The following is a 13,975-nucleotide window of genomic DNA, read 5'->3' on the forward strand; positions in this document are numbered from 1 at the left end:
TGGTAGAGATGCCTAGCATGGGTGACAGGAAAACCCCAGGGTCCTGTAGACATACAGAACTTGCCAGAAATGTTGATGTAAAATCCTAGCTGGGTGCTGTCTCGGTCACTCCGGCATGATAAGCTAAAGGTCAGGTCTTTGTATTATTCAGGACTGGCTGACTAGTCTTTTTAATTACTTGGAGATTGATTTTCAATCTGTTACTAATATCGATGTTATCTTTTACACCATTTACTTCTCTCTATTGATTTTAGTTAATCACTAATGTTTTAGTTGATGACTTCTTGAACGTAGTGTTTTAGAGGCGATTGATTACCAAGATAATCATCATAAACAGGGCAAGGCTGGCCGTTCCTCACTCTGAATGCAGTGTAATAGAATTCTGTGTCCCCTGGGGATTGAGGTGGGGGGGGGGGGAGAAATTGTCCCTTACTCTGAAATCCACCGATGAGGTACCCACCCCCTGAAAGCTACTGCCCAGTGCCTCTGGGTGCTCAGGCTCCACTCCAGATCCCTTGAAGCCTACTGTAGTGTAGCGACGATTGCAGGGAACTTTGGGGAAATAATACTCAGAGAGAGGGTGTGGGGGCTTTGCTTCAAGATAATACCAAGGTGGAACATTGCTGAAAAGTAAGCCCCGTTTGAGTAACCAACAAGGAGAGATGGGAACCCGGGGCTTGTTTTCTTAATCTTCCTACTATTGTTGCATAGGCTTGAACGTTTCTATCGTGAAAAGTTAAATGCAAAACAGGCCAGACCAGAAGATGGACCCCGTTCATGATCTTTGCTACAGCGGAATGGGTGTCTCAGGAAATGCTGGCTGTTAAAGCATTTGGCTGGCCTTTGTCCCTGGTTTGGGGGCATGTGTGTGTGTGGGGGGGGTGTTAGTTAAGTCCTTGGAATTTCCTGAGAGGATGGACTGTCATTGTTATTTGCCTGCCTGCTGGGAGATGACCGAGGGTGGCCCTGGCCAATAGAAAGACCATTTGGTGATTGATTAGAGGGCTGAGGCATTGAGCTTGAAGGACCCATCTAGGGGAGAAGAGAGAACTGGGGATTGAGGTGAGTCCGAGACCTCTGGGAATCCTGCCGGTAAATGATGGTTCAAATCCAGCCGTGGTGGAGACCTAGTGTATCTTCTCTGCAGATGGGCACACACACAGCTGCGCTTCATTCAGGCTGGTGCACTCTTGTCCTAGGGTGGCCGGGCAAGGAAGCTCTGCTCCAGACCCTTCCAGACCTTGCCCTGTTTGTGTTTCTATGTTATTCCTTTTGATTCTTTTCATTTTAATAAAGTTAAAATCATAAATACAGTACTGTCCTGTCTTCTGTGAATTCTAGCAAATGACAAACGGTAGGCAGGTCACAGCCATTCCGGGGATTTACAGTTAGTCAGCATTGTGTAGAGCCTGAGGCCACCAAAGTGATGCTGGTGTCTGAGGCCAGGCACCACAGTGGGGGACTGGGTCCCTTAACTTGGGGTACCACATCTAACTCTTGGTGGCTGGCCTGGACACTGTGTGCGGGACAGCAGTTGCTATTGGGACAGAGGTGATGGGACCTGCAAGCTTTGAATAAGTCCTGCTGGGCAGCCTGTCACACACAACACACATTCTTTTTTGTTGTTGTTGTTTCTCAAGACAGGGTTTTTCTGTGTAACAGTCCTGATTGTCCTGGAACTCGCTTTGCAGACCAGGCTGGTCTCAAACTCACTGAGATCTGCCTACCTCTGCCTCCCAAGTGCTGGGATTATATGTGTGTGCCAACATGGCCCTGCTGAAAACACACACACACACACACATACACACACGTCCTTTTTAACAAACTACCTCATCTTCGATTTGTTTTGTATTTTCCCTGGGAATACCCACAATGTCAGTTAGAGACTCTTTGGAGATTCCACTTTGTCGTCATTCAGATAAAAGTCAGAATGGCAATTCAGTCGAGGCAAGCCATGCATGTGAGTATGGGAATGTGCCCTGTGAGTGCAAGTGCCCCCTGGAAGTCTAGAAGAGGTCTGGGGTAACTATGAGCCCCACTAACCAGGTGCAGGGGAGAGGAGGCAGAAGCCCAAACGCCGCCGAGCTAGCGCTAACAGAATTTCATTTAACCCAGGCTTGATTCACTGTGAAGCCGAGAGTGACCTTAAATTCCTGATCCTCCTGCTTCCACCTCCCAAACGCTGGGAACAATTTGAAAGTTTTCTGTGGTCTAGAGGAGAGACTCCTGGCTGAGATTGTGTCATGGTGGAAATAAGCGAATGTGAAAATGAAGGTTGACGTTAGCCTTAACTACATCTGGGAACATGGGGGGAGGGTGTGAGACTGCCAAGCTGATAAGAGGAAGGACAGGCTTTGGGGGGAAAACAAGGCTGGTCTTGGCAGCTCCAGCGGCCTGGGGAAGCCCCACAACCTGCGCTAGTCACTCACCATGCCCCATCCTCCCCTAGGACCTGGAATTGTGACAGACGGAACTGGTTGTAAAAACACCTTCTAAGAAAGCCCCCCACCTACCCCAGGAAGACCATTCCAGAGGGGAGGTTGAAAAAACCAAGGAAGTTACAGCCACTTCCTGGGACCTATGTCCCCTGATGGTCGGAATGACCCTTGGCGGTGAAGCATCCCGGCAGCCACAGATAGGCTGCTCCTGCTATACTAGGACTCAGCATTGTTACATCATTTACATTGTGGTTTTGGTACCCATTCCCTTCTGTAGACATCACGGGAAGAAGCATCCTCGAAGGGGAGACATGGCTCACTATCATTTCAGAGAGTATGCCACCCACCTCATGAATATTCAAAAACGGCTTCTTTAAAGAGCCGGCAGACTGGCTCAGAGGGTAAAGGTCCTTGCTTTCAAGACTAAACGGCCTGAGTCCAATCCCTGGGTCCTACGAGGTAGAAGGACAAAACTGCTTCCTGCAAGTTCGTCCTCTGACCTCTACGTGTGCACCCACACACAATAAATAAATGTCGGAAACGTCTTTACAGTCCTCAACACCGAGCCGCTTCCGCGTCTTTGGACAGCTCATTCCAGTCTGTCCTTGGACTTGTTCCTTTAGCTTGGCTTTGTTTGTGTCCCACAGTTCACAGGTTGAGAGCGCTTGCTGCTCTTGCAGAGAACCAGAGTTCGGTGGCAGCGCCCACACGGGCTCACAACCACCCGTATCTCCAGTTCTAGGGATCCAAGGGTCTTCTGGCCTCCTTGAGCCTGTGTAAACACATGGGGCACACACACACACTCAGGCACCCACACATACACATTTTAAAAAAAATCAATCTTGGGATTGGAGAGATGGCTCAGTGGTGAGGAGCACTTGACTGCTCTTCCAGAGGTCCTGAGTTCGGTTCCCAGTAACAACATGGTGGCTCACAACCATCTGTAATGGGATCAGATTCCTTCTGGTGTGCATGAAGACAGATCACGCATATAAATAAATACATGAATAAAGAAGTCTTTTAAAAAATCTTAGGAAGAGGATAAAAAACTTTTAGGCACAGGCGTTAGTTGGGGAAAGAAACCTTGAAAAGAAAGGTACACACCCAAGACATGGGTGTGAGCATCTCAGGAGAGACCTGGGCTTACTGTCAACAATAGCCAAGTGTATGTTTTTGGTGGCTTCAGAAGTTAGGTTGTTCAAAGTGTTTCAAAGGAACCTATTATTTCTAGTAAGTCAGAGCCTGGGGTAATCCTGAAGTGCGCTGGGCAGGATTACAACAGAGATAAGACAAAGTAGTAAGTCACAGCAAGGGAAGAGTCCTTACTGTGGGTGTCACAAGGGATTGTAAAAGAAGCTTATAATCTTGTTTGTGAGGGTCCAAAGAAGTTAGAGGGCAACTTTTCAGTTCAAAACATGCTGGGATCCGGGGGTGGTGGCACCTGCCTTTAATCCTAACTCTTGGGAGACCAAGGCAGGCAGATCTCTATGAGTTCGAGGCCAGCCTGGTTTAAAGAGCAGATTCCAGGTCAGCCATGGCTACACAGAAAAACCCTGTCTCAAAAAAAAAAAAAAATTGCCAGGCAGTAGTGGTGCGTGCCTTTAATCCCAGCACATGGGAGGCAGAGGCAGGTGGATCTCTATGAGTTCAAGGCCAGCCTGGTCCACAGAGTGAGTTCCTGGACAGCCAGGGCTCACAGTGAAACCTTGTCTCAAGAAACAAAACAAAACAACAACAAAAGCACAGAAACTAAGTTCATAAGATACAAAAATTAATCGATTCTTTAGCAGAACAAAGACCAATCTCTTTGGGCAGCTCATAAAAGCCTGTAACCCCAGTTCTAAAGAACCTGAAGCCCTTGTCTGGCTTCTCAGGGTACCTGCATGAACCCAGACACAGCTGTATAGACACAGATGTATGAGCATATACACATAAATTAAAAATCCCACTAGTTTCTTTGTAACTTTGGAGCCTTCCTGGAACTAGCTCTTGTAGACCAGGCTGGCCTAGAACTCACAGAGTTCTGCCTGTCTCTGCCTCCCGAGTGTTGGGATTAAAGGTGCACGCCACCACCACCCGGGTTTGTTTTTCTAAAAGTAATTTATTTATTTTATGTACATCAGCGTTTTGCCTACATGTATGTCTGTGTGAGGGTGTCAGATCTTAAAGTTACAAACAATTATGAGTTGCTACAGAGGTGCTGGGAATTGAACTCAGGGCCTCTGGAAGAGCAGTCAATGCTCTTAAACACTGAGCCATTTCTCCAACACTAAATTTTTTTTTAAATAAAAGGTTGACAGCAATTTCTGTTGTGGTTTCCTCTTGGGGAATAAACACACACTTCTAAATTTACTAAAGAAGTAGAACGTGCCAGCTGTGCGGTCTTGCAGGGAGTAACACTCCAGGAAACGTAAACAGAAGGTTGGGCTGGTCTGGGATGGCTGTGACTGCTGAGTAACTTTGAACTTTGTCCTATGAACCCAGCAGCACCTGCTGGGTGGGCCAGTTTCTAGTTCCCGATTTCTTTCCCGTTTTGAATGACTCAGACGGGGAGTCTGACTGCTTACTAGGCTTCGAGACCGATCACTTAAAGGCACACTCTAGCCGTGCAGGGTGGTGAGGCCTCATCTGTCCCTTGTCTGGAAGGCAGCCAGCCAATCAGTAGGTCTGGATGGCACTGTTAGGAGCTAGCAGTCTATACTGGGGGGGGAAGAGGGGGAATTTTAGAAGTGAGAGCTCCCAGCCTCTGGAGGCGAAAAGTGGGTCAGAAGTCACAGCTAGGGTCCATTTCGCTGCTGTCCCATCCCCTGTCGTTCCCCACTGCATCACCCCCCCATCCCGGCTATATTGGTGTTTGGAACTAGGGCCTTGAACATGTTAGGCTAGCATACTCCAACTAGTGAATGACATCCCCAGGTCTGTTTTATTTTTGAAGCAGAGTCTCACTGATTTTTTTTAGGCAAGCCTTAAACTCAGTCCGTAGCCCAGGCAGGCCTTGGACTTGTGAACTTCCTCCCTCAGCTTCCAGAACAGCAGGCCCGACAGGCCTACATCACCGGACCTGATTCTTCGTTTTATATTTTGGATTTCTCCCTTCCCATCAGGTAACTCCTTCTCTCTACTGCTAATGACGGCTGTGGTGTGTTGGGTAAGAATGGACCCCATAGGCTCATATATTTGAATGCTTAATTATCCGGGAGTGGTTTGAAAGGGTTAGAAAGGTTAGGAGCTGTGTCCTGGCTGGAGGAGGTGTGTCACTGGAGGTGGGCTTTGAGATTTCAAAAGAGCCCACACTGCTACTATTAGGCTCCCTCCTTTTCCCCCTCCCTCCCTCCCTCCTTCCCTCCCTCCCTCCCCCTCCTCTGTTCTCAGATCAGGATGCAGCACTCAGCTACTGTTCCAATGCCATGCTTGACGCCATGTTTGCTTCCCTGTTTCCTGTCATGATGATAATGAACTGACCCCGTGAAACTGTAAGCAAGCCCCCAATTAAATGCTTCCTTTCATAAAGGGTGCCATGGTCATGGTGTCTCTTCACAACCAGAGAATGGAGACTAAGACAATGACCCTCTATTCCTTCTTAAAGCAACACCACTCAGAGGAAATCCCGGCTCCCACAGCTCACGGTCAGCTGCTCTCTTTAGAACAGCTGCTTCTCCATGTCACACGTGTCCTGCCTGCCAGGCCCAGCCTTTGCAGGTCCCTGCTGTGAATTCTGCCTTTGCCTCTCCTCACACAATGCCACTGCTGCCTCACGGCGTCAGAAGGGTGACTTTCTCATCTAGTAAGTTTGTCTGGAGGACCATGCTAGTGAAAAAACAGCCCAGGTCCATGTCTGGGGGTGGAGTGGGGTTCTGTATCCTACAGGGAGGTGTAGGGAAAGGTGACTGTAAAGAAAACAGGCCAGACCGTAGCAAAATAAATATACGTGTGCTGCTCTAGCTAAGGCCCTGCGTAGGATCCCTTTGCTGGGGTGAGTTCTTGAGTCCCCAGAAGGCAAAGCTGTGGGAGAACATGAAGGTTTGGAAGTGAGGTGTGTGTGTGTGTGTGTGTGTGTGTGTGTGTGTGTGTGTGTGTTTAAATCCTGAGCTGTGGACTGGAGAGATGGTCCATCTGTTAAGAGTACTTCCTGTTCTTGTAGAGGACAGGACATTTAGTTCCCAGCGCCCACACCCTGCAGCGCACAAGTGCCTGTGACCCCAGCTCCAGGGGATCCACCTGACACTCTCTTGTGGCCTTCAGGGATGACTGTGCTCACACGACATACTCCCTCACACCCGTCCACTCCTGCGCAAACATAAAACCATCGTCATCATCACCTTCAACACTTGTGCTGAGGATGGCGGTTCATAATCGAAATCACAGCACTCCTCCGGCTGACATGGGGGTCCTGAGTCAGAGCCAGCCTGAGTTCATGGTGAGATCCTGTTTTAAACACTACCAATACCCTCACACTAAGTATGACTCTACCCAGAGTCCTAAGATAGAAGAGAAGTTAAGGTCCTCCCCGGTGTCGCCAGCCCAGCTACTCTCCAGTGATATGGCTGGGGAGAGCATTGCCTTCAGTTTCTCGTGGAGAAAAATCTTCCCTCTCTAGGTGTCTGCTTTACCCATAGGGATCCTTCTTGCTGAGGATGTACAGCCTCCACACCGTCAAGGCCTTTCCCAAGGCCTCTCAGAGCCCCTGGGAGCAAATCCCCACTGTTTAGAGCTTCAGTGACTCTAGGGGCTATAGCAGTGACACCCTCTCCACCCACATTACCCACTGGTGTCACAGCATCTGAGGACTGCACTCATCAGATTTTGTAAGAGTCACACATGGCTCCTCTGCGGTCTCTTTGAGGTGAGGGAAGAGCCTTTGTCCTGACCAGGACTCCTCGCTGGTTGATGTTCGCTACTCTTTGGTGCGCACCCAACATAATTTTGCTTTCTTTTAATTGGTCACCATGAATAACCTGAGCTGTCACCTCCACCACTGAGGGGGAGTCTTCTCCACTGCTGTTCTTACTGTACCGCTGTGAGCCCCCGCTAGATTAATCGTGTACCTGGTAACCCATTGCCTCTTTCTGCTGTTTTGTGTTCTCAGTCACCACCCAGCACTCTCCGTACACCTGGTGCCAGGATACTGGTCATGGCAGTGCGCCCATCTTTCTTTTTTAATTATTATGTTATGTGTGTCCCTGTTTTAGCTGCATGTATGTGTACCACATGCACTTCTGTTGCCTGCAGCGATCAGAAGAAGGTTTTGGATCCCCTGAAATTGAAGTTACAGATGGCTGGGAGCCACTGTGTGGGTGCTGGGGGTCAAATCCAGCTCCTCTGCAAGAGCAGCCAGTGTTTTTGACTGTCTTGGCAACTTTCCAGCCTGCCCCTCCTAAAAAAAATAAAAAAAAAAAGGTTTTGACATTTCTTTTGTGTGGTGTGTGCGTTTTGCATATGTGGCACTGAGCATGTGTAAAAGCCAGAGGACAACTCATCATATTTTTGTAAAATTAAATTAATTTGTGTTAGAGGAGCATGATGCCAGGGCACATCTGTGGTTGTCAGAGGACAGCTATGAGAAGCAGTTCTCTCCTTCCACCTGACTGGTCGTCGGAATCAAACTCAGGTTATCAGGCTTAGTATTACGTGCCCTTACTCATTGGGCCAGTTTTGCCAGCCTGTTTTCGTTGTTTGTTTGTTTTTCAAGACAGGGTTTCTCTGTGTAGCCCTGGCTGTCCTGAAATTCACTCTGTAGACCAGGTTGGCCTCAAACTCAGAGATCAGCCTGCCTCTGCTTTCCAGTGCTGGGATTAAAGGTGTGCGCCACCACCTCCCTTGAGACTCTGTTTTATCCAGTACTTCTAGCTGACTTTGAACTGTAACTTAAGACACCCTCTTGCCTTAGCCTCCTGATTGCTGGGATTGTAACCATGAGCCACCATGCCCTGGTGGAAAACCCAGCTTTTAAAAATAAGGAACGGTTTCATCTCAGTCTCAAGGCAGGGCGGTTCTGGGTTGATTCAGCATGTGTCAACTCTACGTAACAAACAGAGCAAACTTGGAGAAGAAAACAGGTGTATTCTGTTCCTGAATCTTCGATGTGTGCAGTTTGACATCGTGGGGTAGCTTGAAGGCTGGAGGCTAGAGCAGTCCTTAACCTGCCCCCCGCCCCCCGCCTTGCACAACCCACTAACGTGTGAACTGGGACCCACCCATACATCTGTTCGCTCTCCTTGCAGCAGGTAGATTTTGTCCGTGAGAGACTGAAGAAAGGACTGGAATCCAAGGGCAGCTGTCACAGCAGAACCAGGCAGAAGCTGGACCACCTTTTACAAACGGCACCTCAGGAGACTCTGTGCCACGCTGGCTGCAGTCTCCTCATTAGAAGTAACCAGGTAGGGCTGGTAGTGTACTCAGTCAGTTTGCTCGACAAGTGTGAAGTCCTGGGCTCCATCCCCAGCACAGCGTAAGATGGGCAAAGTGGTAAAACTTGCAGTACTAGTGATCTGGAGGTAGAAGCAGGGGGGTCAGAAGTTCAAGGTCATCCTGCTACGTAGCTAGTTTGAAGTCAGCTTGGGCTGTGTGAGACTCTGTCAAAAAAGAAAGAAAGGTCGGTGTATATATTCATAGAGAGGAGAATTTGATTCCCTTTTGATGGGAGTTGTGTCAACACCGTATGGGGTAGGTTCTGTTACCCAACTTTGAAGATAAGAAACAGGCTCAAGAGGTCTTTCTTGAACCTAGGAAACATTGTGCCAGGCGTGAAAGGACAGATACGGGATGGTCCTTGTGTTCATTAATTTTCTAATTCCTGCGGCAAAATAGCAGAGAGACGAAACTTCCAAGAAAAAGGGCTTATTCAGGCACACCGTTCCAGAGGTTTACTTCATCATGGTGATGAGGCTTGGTGACCACTCCAGCATAGCAGAAGAGTGTCACTGTAGCTCCTCAGACCTTGGTAGACAGAATTCTGGGAGCTCAGGTGCGAAGCAGGGCTGGGAGGCAATGCTCAAAGTCCCAACCCACAGTGACTCATAGCCACCAGCTAGTCCATCTTCCCCAAAGGTACCAACATTTCCAGGAACAGCCAGAAGCTGGAGCCATATTCAACACATGAGCCTGGGGGGGGGGGCGGCATTTCACATTCAAACCGTGACAGTCCCCTTTAGATGAGGTTCCTGCCACTTCATACAGCCAGAAAGTAGAATGGTGGACTCAGGGAGGAGTGGGAGTAGGGAGCCATTGTTTGATGGATACAGAGTCCTGATTGGGTTATTGAGGAAGTTCTGGAAAGGGATGACAGTGATATTTTCCCAACTTTGTGGGCTTATTGCAAGCAATTGTTTTATATATTTTGAAATAATTAGAACAGGACCAGGGAGAGGTAAAGGTGATTGCTGCCAACCCTGATGACCTGGGTTCGATCCCTGGAACCTACAAGGTGGAAGGAGAGAACTGACTCCTGCGTGTTGTCTTCCCATCTCTACACATGCAGGCACACACATGCAGGCACACACATTCAGGAGCTACCTAAATGTAAATACAGCCTAAACAATTGATGTGTTTCCTTACGCATATTTTGCCACAACAGCAACAACAACAAAAAATGGCAGATAATGTTAATAATATTGCATATGCATTTTTCAAAAATGGCCAGTGCCTCTCTCTGGTCCCACGAGCTTCTCACCTTTCCACGTCTCCATGAAGAGGCTAAGGCTACCTCCTCCTTGGGGAGTCTGGGTGGGCCTTTTGTGGAAATGCCAGTGTAACTTCTGAGGCTGTCACCTGAGGAGACAGGATTTCCCTCCATAGCTTGCTTCTCCATGTGGTTTCCTTGGAATTGGGATCCCACGCTGTGAGGAAGCTAAGGCAGTGTAGTAGGACATTTTCCCTGCCGCTAGTTCCCAAATAACCACTCAGAGACTTAGATTCATTATAAACACTCAGTTGCTAGCTCAGGCTTATTACTAGCTAACTCTTACATTTTATGCTTGCCCACATTCCTCATTTATGCCCTGCCACATGGTGGTCTCTTTATTAGCATGGCACGTTCATCTCCTGCTCCCTCGGGTCTGCTGTTGACGCCTGACTCTGCCCTTTTCTCATCATCATTAGGTTGGTCACCCCACCTATCCTTCCTGCCTAACTACTAGCCAATCAGTGTTTTATCAAACCAATTTGAGTGACAAATCTTTACAGTGTACAAGAGGATTATTCCATAGCAAGGCAGCCTCTCGTAGAGGTCAGAGGAGGTTGTTTTGGAATCAGCCAGTATCACCTGCCTGAACCTCAGTCTTTGGGTGGAGCTGGGGGGAAAGTATCAGCCCAAAAGCACCTTGCCATCCCCCTACCAAAAAACCCCCGTAACTACTAAGTTTTCAGGTAATTAATAACACAGTTGTTGTATCTGTTACTTTGGTATCGCTGTGACAGAAAGCCTGTCTTTAACCCCTTACAGGAGGGTTTGCTTCCGCTCACAGTTTCAGAGGGGCTCAGTTCAGGAAGGCCAGGAAGGCACAGCGGAATTCACCATTTCACTGGTGGAGGCGCCTGACGCCATGGTGGAGAAGGAGGCGGAGTGAGCCGGCCTTCAAAGGCTTGCCTCTAGTGATTCCCTTTAACCAGTTTGTTAGGTCCCCTCTCCTAATGGTTTCACAGCTTCCCAAAATAGCGACACCAGCTGGAGAACAAGCACACCAGCACGCGAGCCTTTGGGGGACATCTCAGATGGAAACCACGGCAGGCGTTGTGGAGGCAAGACCTCAGGACTAGAGATGACTCTCAAACGGCCAGTCCTCACCACCAAATGTGCACGGGACACACAGTTCTGCCCAGCCACAGGCACTTCCCCATAAATGTCCCCATTATCTGGACAGTCCCTCTAGTTAAAGCCAAGTTTATCTGCAGTTTCTGGAAGCCCAGCCCCCATGTGTGGGGGAGGGCTTCACCACGGAGTCATGATGACCTTGCATGTATCCAGGTGAATTTGAAAGGCCGTTTATCGAGTCTTGGCAGCACATCCTGTGATCTTCCTGGATGTGGGAGGCTGGGTGCCTTCAAGGAACTTCCAGGAGTCCTTCTGTTAGCTGTCATAGCTGTCTGGAGAAGCTATCAGACAGGTTCTCATTTCTCAGGGCTTCTGGGAGGTGGGAGGAAGTGGGGGAGCTTTCTGCCCAGGCTCTTCACAGCAGAGTTTTCTAATAATACCAGAAGCAGATTCTTACCCCACTGCTCAACCACGATTGTGGTCTTCAGGCCCCTTGAACTTCTGGCCTCTTCTGGTGTGTAAGGCAAAATTCAAGGAAATCTGGACTCTTTGGTTTAGTTTTGTGTAGGCAGGGTCTCTCACGAAGCCCAATATGGCCTCAAACTCGGTAGGTAGTTTAGGATCACCTTGAACTTCTGATTCTCCTGCCTCCAGCTTTTACTGCTTTTACTGCTTATGTAAACGGCCTCATCTGGCATACGCATCTGCTAAGCTACACCCCCAGCCTTGGATTATTCTTTTTGCTATCTATAGAAGTAATAGTATATTTTTATCATTACTTTCTCATTGCGCTGATTTATTGTATATGTATGGGCCTGGCCTATGCATTCATGTGGAAGCCAGAGGACAACTTTTGGGAGCTGCTTCTTGCCTTTGTTTATTAGGTTTTGTTTTTAAAGGCAGGGTTTCTCTGTGTAGCCCTGGTCATCCTGAAACTCTCTCTGTAGACCAGGCTGGCCTCAAACTCAGAAATCTACTTGCCTCTGTCTCCCAAGTGCTGGGATTAAAGGTGTGCGCATATGCCAGCTTAGTTCTTAACTTTGTCATAGAGTCTTATTCTGTTACTTTATGTGGGTCCTTAGGATTGAATTCAGGTCATTAGGCTTGGTGGCAGGCACATTTACTTGCTGAGTTATGTCACTAGCCCATAAGTGATGGTTTAAAATTCAGAGTGGCTATCAGTATGGCGATTTTTCAGAAAATTAGGAAACAACGTTCCTCAAGACCCAGCAATACCACTTTTGGGTATATACCCAAAGGATGCTCAATTGTGTCACAAGGACATGTGTTCAACTATGTTCATAGCAGCATTGTTTGTCATAGCCAGAACCCAGAAACAACCTAAATGCCCCTCAACTGAAGAATGGATAAGAAAAATGTGGTACATATGCACAATGGAGTGCTACATAGCAGAAAAAAATAATGACATCTTGAAATTTGCAGGCAAATGGGTGGAGCTAGAAAATATCATATTGAGTGAGGTAACCCAGAGCCAGAAAGACAAATATCATATATACTCATTCATAAGTGGCTTTTAGACATAAAGCAAAGAAATTCATAATCCCAGAGAACCTAGACAACAATGAGAACCCTAAGAGAGACATTCATGGATCTAATCTACATGGGAAGTAGAAAAAGACAAGATCTCCTGAGGAAATTGGGAGCATGGGGACAATGGGAAAGGGCTGAAGGGGAGGAGAGAAGGAGGGGAGCAGAGAAAAATGTAGAGCTCAATAAAATCAATAAAAAGTAAATAAAATTCAGAGTGGCTCCCTGTAAGCTTACTGACTCAATCATCCAGGCCTTGGCCTTGGCTGTATTTGTGTGATCTGGCATTCTGTGCTTCTGTTTCTATCACATATGCGTGTGCACAAGAGTTATTGAACAGATCCATTCTTCCAAGGCTCAAGCTCCCCCGCCAAAGCTCCCCCTTAGAGACAAGGTCTCATGTCAAACCAAAGCTGCCTTCAAAGTTACTGTGTAAGTGAGGATGAAATTGAACTTCTGACCTTCTTGCCTCTCTCTCCCCAGTGCCGGGATTGCAGGCTCTGTAGTCAATGAATAAAAGAATGAATGATGAATGAATGAAGGTGTCATGGGCCATGCCAGGGGACCAACAGGCGGCATTGGAACTCATGACATGGCCTGGTGGACAGCGAAGCTTTGTCAAGGGAGCCTTGGAGAGGCAGAGCCCTGAAGACTCTGTGTCCTCTAAGGACCTCATGCTGTTATTGACTATAATTCTGCTTATCACCCTTGAGGTCACCACGTCCCTCACAATCTATGAATTGTATGAAAACTCTCAGGGGTCTCTAGCCCCTCCCTGGGCAGTGTTACTGGTACTTAGAATAATAGTGACTTTTTCTAAGCATTGCTGCCGGAGCAGATTAGTGATTCCATCCCCAGCCTTAGAAAAAATTTGGACATGTAGATTGTTAGTAAGGTTAGGCTAAGGTGTATTTATTAATGACTTTGATGTAGAAAATCTTAGGGGACGATTTAACGTTTAGAAAGGCAGACGTTTGTTAGTTGAGCGAGGGACTCATTGAGGTCAGGGAACATGAACAAAGGTGGCCCGGGTATTACTAGTTGACCATGTGCCAAAGGCGATGATTAATTCCTTGTTCCCATTTTTACCCTCAACTTCCTGTAATAAAAAACTGTGGATGAGTCGGTATGCACCCTGAGGATTTAAAGTAGAGATGACTGTTTTTCATATATAAGAGTTTAGGTTTGTGATTCTTTTAAAAATTTTGTATAAGATTACCTTTTGGGATAAATAAAATGA

At 47.6% G+C, this 13,975-nt stretch overlaps 1 long non-coding RNA gene across 2 annotated transcripts; it reads left to right on the top strand.

Annotated features, from left to right (window-relative positions):
* Positions 1–4,999: 4,999 nt before the first annotated feature.
* Positions 5,000–7,575, top strand: LOC126510282 (uncharacterized). Of its 2 annotated transcripts, XR_007594347.1 has the most exons (5): positions 5,010–5,103; positions 5,460–5,542; positions 5,811–5,911; positions 6,025–6,222; positions 6,681–7,575. It is a non-coding gene; the product is annotated as an uncharacterized lncRNA (long non-coding RNA). The 2 variants fall into 2 exon arrangements; XR_007594346.1 differs by having other exon boundaries at positions 5,000–5,099; positions 5,460–5,911.
* Positions 7,576–13,975: the final 6,400 nt, after the last annotated feature.

This window comes from Alexandromys fortis, unplaced genomic scaffold (assembly GCF_014885135.2).
Source record: "Alexandromys fortis isolate MF-2015 unplaced genomic scaffold, M_Fortis_MF-2015_v1.1 scaffold_31, whole genome shotgun sequence".
Classification (NCBI taxonomy): Eukaryota; Metazoa; Chordata; class Mammalia; order Rodentia; family Cricetidae; genus Alexandromys; species Alexandromys fortis.